This window comes from Histomonas meleagridis (assembly GCF_020186115.1).
Source record: "Histomonas meleagridis strain 2922-C6/04-10x chromosome Unknown contig_52, whole genome shotgun sequence".
In the NCBI taxonomy this organism is placed as follows: domain Eukaryota; phylum Parabasalia; order Tritrichomonadida; family Dientamoebidae; genus Histomonas; species Histomonas meleagridis.
In genome coordinates, this window is record NW_027150895.1 from 115,683 (window position 1) to 121,874 (window position 6,192).

Genomic DNA, 6,192 nt, shown 5'->3' on the forward strand with positions numbered 1-6,192 from the left:
TTAATGCGTCAAAAAAATTATCGAAATGCTCGAATTGCATTTATGTCATCTTTATTTAAAGCAAGAGCACGTTTTGCAAACTTCTTAGTTCTCTATAGATATCATATCTTACATAAAATTTGGAAAACCCATTTTAATTCTCAAATGATAAATCAAATTCCAAGTAAATTTTATATCGAATCTATTTTAAAGAGTGCCAATTATTTAAGTTCTGACAACAGAGTTATTCCTAATTTTTGTATAACCAAAAAAAAGAAATTCAATGTTTTTCAAAATTATCAAGATCTTCTTTTTATAATATGGGATCTTATGGATTTTTTTCAATCTTCTAACTCACATTTTCTGCAATCTTGTGCCATTGAAAAGAATAAAATAAAGATTTCATTTCATGATCAAATTCTTCTTGAACTTAAAATATCTAAAAATGGGGGTCGTAAGCTTCAAAGATTCAGTGTTCCATGGCCAAAAAATGTTAATACCACCATACATGCCTCATATGTAAAATATTTAAATAATTTAATCAAAATTACAAAATCTCCAATTATGAGTGCATATGCAGCATTAAACAAACTTAAAATCCATGGGACCTTTTTAGGTATTTATTCACAATTAAAAGATTTATCAAAGAACACATTTCTCTTAAATTTAAAAGGAAGTAAAATTTCAATATATTTTAATGAATTTCGTGAATCCAATGAATTTATTATCCAAAAAACAAGTGATAAAATCCTATTTATGTCCTGCCAACCAATGTATTTTTCGTTTGAAAGTCAAGAGAGTCAAATTTTTTTCAAAGATATTACAAATGAAACAGAAAAAATCGATGAATTAATAGAAAATGTAATGAATCTTCTTCATCAAAATGTATTAATTCGAATATATAAATCATTACAAAAATTTTTCTCATCAAATCAATATCCAAATTTAGAGGTAACATTAATTAATACAATAATTTATATTAAATTATATGGAATTATTACATTTTGTTTCTATGAGCATAAACATAAAATTAAAGTTAAACAATTTAGTAAAATCAAAATTAAAGAAAATGAATTAATTTCATCAATTGAAGGAACTGAAAATGAAAAACTTTTAGTCACTAAATCAATACTATTTACTTCATATATTCATATAATATTTGGAAGATATATTTCAACAAATATTATATCAATATATAATATATTAAAACTTGTTTTTAAATTTCCTTTTGCACCTGATTATCATTTAAAGTTTGAACTTATTAATTTTCATCCACAAATTTTATTGTTAACACAAAATGGAAAAATAGTTTTTAGTAATTCACTTATACAACTTGAACCAAATATTTCTTCGATTATTAAACATAATATGTTACAATTACAATTACAATTGGAACTTACAAAACATAATATATGTTTTAAACGACAAAATCATATTTTTACTTTTAAAGTTCCTGATTTTGATTTACTTCGTATAAATTTATTACCATTTTTAAGTTGGAGAATTAATTTTATGAAATTCTTTTTTGATGGTGCAAAGTCGAATTTCTTTATTAAGGGTCGAAATATTACATTAAGACATATTTCATGGCTTTTTGGTTTAATTTCTAATGTACGTAAATATAATCAAATACTTCGACAAGCACATGAAACATGTGTAATGCGTACATCAATTTCTCGAATAGATGCAATTAATAATGTAAGTTTTTTAATATATTTATTACATAATGATTCGCCTATTATTGGTGTCTCATTAAATAATTTAACAACTTTAAATTTAAATGAATATTTACATAGTGGATTTGGCACACCTGATGTAGTATTTATGTTAACTCCATATTGTCAATTAAAGAATCATTTATATCATATTAAACAATTACCACAAGTTACTTATAATTTTGCTTCATTTATTAATTCAAGTTTTATTCCATTTACTGTTTTTAATAATGAATTTACAAATAATGTATCAAACAATGATTGGTCAATAGTATCAATACGTTTTAATAGTTCATTCTTTGTAATATATAAGAAGAAATATACTATTAATGTTACTATTAGACCTTCACGACAATTCCAATTAACTGTTCCTGGAATTTTTTGTAGTTCAATTTTACAAATTCCTTTAAATAATTTTCCTTTTAATTATACTCAATTAAGTCATTTTACTATTAAATTACATGTTTCTCAAACAAAGAAATTACGTTTTTGTATTGAACAATTCTTTAAAAGAATGAAAAGAATGAAAGAAGTCGGATTTAATAAGTTTAAACATAATGATGATACAAAAGAAATAGTTTCAGTTCTCGATAAACGCGCACCTTATGTATCAATAATTTGTCGAATTAACTCCGAAAAAATAGAAATAGATATCGAAGGGAAACAAAAATATTCAAATAATTCCGATTTCGCGATAAGTTTAAATATGTTTTTAAACTTTAAAGTCGAAGATGATGAAGTGTTTAAACTTATTATGGATTTTGTTAAGAAACTTTTCGATTTGGAATATAAATTCGCTAAAGCTGTACTGGGATTCATTAGAAAGTTAATCGAAAATGAAATGGAAATGAAAATGAAAATTAATTGGAAAAATACACTAGAAAATTCACAAGTAGATATAGAGCAATTAAAGGTTATAATTATGGTGATGAGTGATGCCGATAATTTAATGAAAGTTGAGTTCGCAAAAAGAAAAAATGAGGGAACAGAAATTGTAATGTACAATAAAATGGATAAAAAGTTTAAGATTAAAAATATTAAAGAGATAATGAAGGTAATCGAAAATGAACAAAACAAGTGAAAAAAATTATTATTAAAAATTTTTGCGATTTCTATTTAAGTTTTCGATTGCTAAATGTGAAATTTTCAGTGTGTTAAGGATAAATATTGAATTAGTAAAAATTAGCGGAGATACAGCATTTTCGAAACGGTTACGAAAAAAATCAAAACGGTCGCGAAAATAATCCAGCGGTTAATATATGAAAAAACGCTTTCGAAAAACTCAAAAATTTATTGTAAAAATTGTTTAGATATTATCTTGGTTGAGGCATAAAAAACATCATGTGGTCCCAGAAAGATCTACATTTTTCGCTTTTGATTTCAGAAATTGTAATTTTTAGTGCAATCTCCAAAAGTTTAGCTCGAGCTTTCAATTTTTGGCCAAAATATAGATTAGAAATTTTCGAACTATCATTGTATAAATAACCTGCTATTTACCTTTTGATGGCAAATTTTAATGAATATCATTTCTCATTTGATTATAGAATGAAAAATCTTAGAGAGTAATGAATTCGCCATCCAAGTAGCTCTGTGCATGAATATTCATTTGTTACTTATAGGGGGTGCAAAAAGTTCTGACACAACCCCTGTTTTTCGATGAATAAAAAAGATATATTTTTTTAATTAACTTATAAGTTATGGAAGTACTATCATTGATTCTCAATCACCCATTCAAGTCTTTTTATCCATGCTTCAAACATCATTTGAAGCTCTTCATAAGTGACACCGTCGAATATGCGTATAATTTCATTTTTTAAATCTTCTTCTGAATTTATATCCACACCCTTTAGGTTTTCCTTTGCCATTCCAAAAAACCAAAAATCGCATTGGCTTATATCTAGTGAATAATGTGGGTGAGGGATTCTATTAATTTTTTTCTTCTCTTAATTTTTTGAGTAACAAGTGACCCATTATGAATTGGGGTGTTATCCATATGTATCTTTATGTTTTACAAATGTGGCTGCTTCTTGTCATAGTCAACATTTTCATGAAATTGTGGAATAATATAATCAATGAAGTATTGTTGATTAAATTTTCAATTAGGAGGTAATGTATCAATACATAGCATTTTCGTCCCATTGAAGAAAATTGTAATCATTGTTTTTTTGGATTGAATTTTCTTAGATACTATCGGTGGCACCTGATCACGTGATTCATCATACATTTCTCTATATTCATATTCATAAAAGAACCACGACTCGTCACCAGTCATAATTGTATTAAATAAGTTTTTTCTGGCTTTGATCAATTCTTCTAAAATTTATTTGGAATACTCGACCCTTTTTTTCATATAGTTCTCGGATAGCATATGGGTGATCCACCTTCTTCGATACTTTTTTAAACCAAGGTCATTAATTAAAACAGATTTAATACAATTTGATGAATGACCTAGTTCTGCTGCAATATATTATGCGGATAAGAATGGTTGTTCTTCAAGCATTTCTCTGAATTGATCAATTATATTAATTATAGGCCTTCCACTCCTTGGTAAATCATTACAACTTAGGTCATTTGAAAATTTTTTACAGGACGTGGTCAGGTCGCATTCTCTGATAAAATTAATTATAATTAAAATATAATATAATATATACATAAATTCAGTATTTTTAATTCTAGTATTTTGGATTAAAATCATTATTGGACAAGATATTTACGTGTTTTTATTTAATTTAATTCAATACGAATTGATCGTTGCTTCGAAATCAGTAATCCCTTTTTATGATTTACGAAACAATCTTTTTCCACGGATGCAGAGACCATACTCTAATTTTCCCAAAGATAGACATGATTTGACAATGTTTATTTGCATTAATTCAAAATGCTTCTCAGTTGTGGCTAATATGCCTTTTAAAAAACTTTTGAAACTGAAATTTATTATTCAGCTTAGCAGGATTCAAGCAATTAATGTAGTAAAAGCTTTGACAACTCTCGGCCTTGAGCAAGCATGATTATTGTTTATGAAACTCATATCTAATATACCATTAATTACAAATTAATCATCAAATAATTGGACAGAAAAACAAGATAATGCTCTTTTTTGGTCTTTATTGCATAATAATTAAATTTTAGAAGAAAATATTCATGGTAGATCATTTAATACAGTTTTATCTCGTATGAATCGATGGATTTTCTGGCTTCAAGATTTACAACTCAGTAGAATTATTTTAAAACAAAAATACGTCATTGAAATAAGAAATAATGAAAATAGTTTTTTAGATCAAGATTTAATCCAAACTAATTCTATAAATTTAACAGAAAGAAACGAATTACCTTCATCAGAAGAAACCGGTGATGCTCAACTAACAGCCTCTATTGGAACATATTTATCTAAACGCCCTCTAAAGGTAAAGAAAATAAATCAACTGGCTGAGGCTCGAAAGAAGAAAGCAGAGATAAATAAAGTTAGAAATGAAACTGAAAATTAAGGCACAACACAAAAAGAAAAGAAAACATAACAAGAAGGGCAAAGAAAAATGTTTCATCTTTTGCTTTTAAGCGTTCGAAATAAATCGAATGACAATCTCAAACGTGGGGAACCTATTTATGATATAGAGTTGGAAATGTTTTGGATTCAAGTTCATATGTTTGAAAAAAAATGCTTTGATTTTTTTACTAAAATGTTTCATGGTCCATCACATAGCTCAATAATTGCATGGTAAAAGAATACAAAATTTTTGAAGTAGAATAATTTTTTAAGCATTGATAATATTTCAACAATTCTTGAATATTTTGATAAAAAAAAGTACTTTTAAATTCAACTATGTTGTTATCTATAGATGCAATGATGGTAGAATAAAGATATTTGCATTGATCATACTGGACAAGTTGATGGATTGGTTAATATTAGAACAGTATTATATCCAGACAAGTACAGACGATGTCACCAAACATATTCACAGTTATGGGATCAGATGATAAAACATAACGAAATTGCAAAAGAATTATACGTTATTTCTGCTTGTCCAATTAATAGATTACAGACATTTCCAATTCATATTTTTTTGACTTGTAAAAAAAATAATATTGATCCTGTAGGAACCATAAATAAGGTTATTCGAAAATTAATCAAATCTAATATATGTATACAATATATTGGGTCTGATTCTGATACTAAGTATCGCGAGGAATTTAATGAACAATATAATGAATGGTCAAAATATATAACATCAAAATATGGAAATGTAATGAATATTAATAAACCAGTGTTAATGTGGACAAGTGATGTAGCACATCTCCTCAGAAGAGGAAGATCCAGGCTTGTTATCTATAAAACACTCTATACAAGTAGAGTTGATCAGTTGTCTTTTGAAAATGATACAAATAATCCCGCATATAATTCTCATGTGATTAATTATAATATTCTCAACCTTATGAATTCTCAATTATCTTCAAATTGGTTTAGAAACAATGGAAGAGATTCTATGGACGATTATTACTC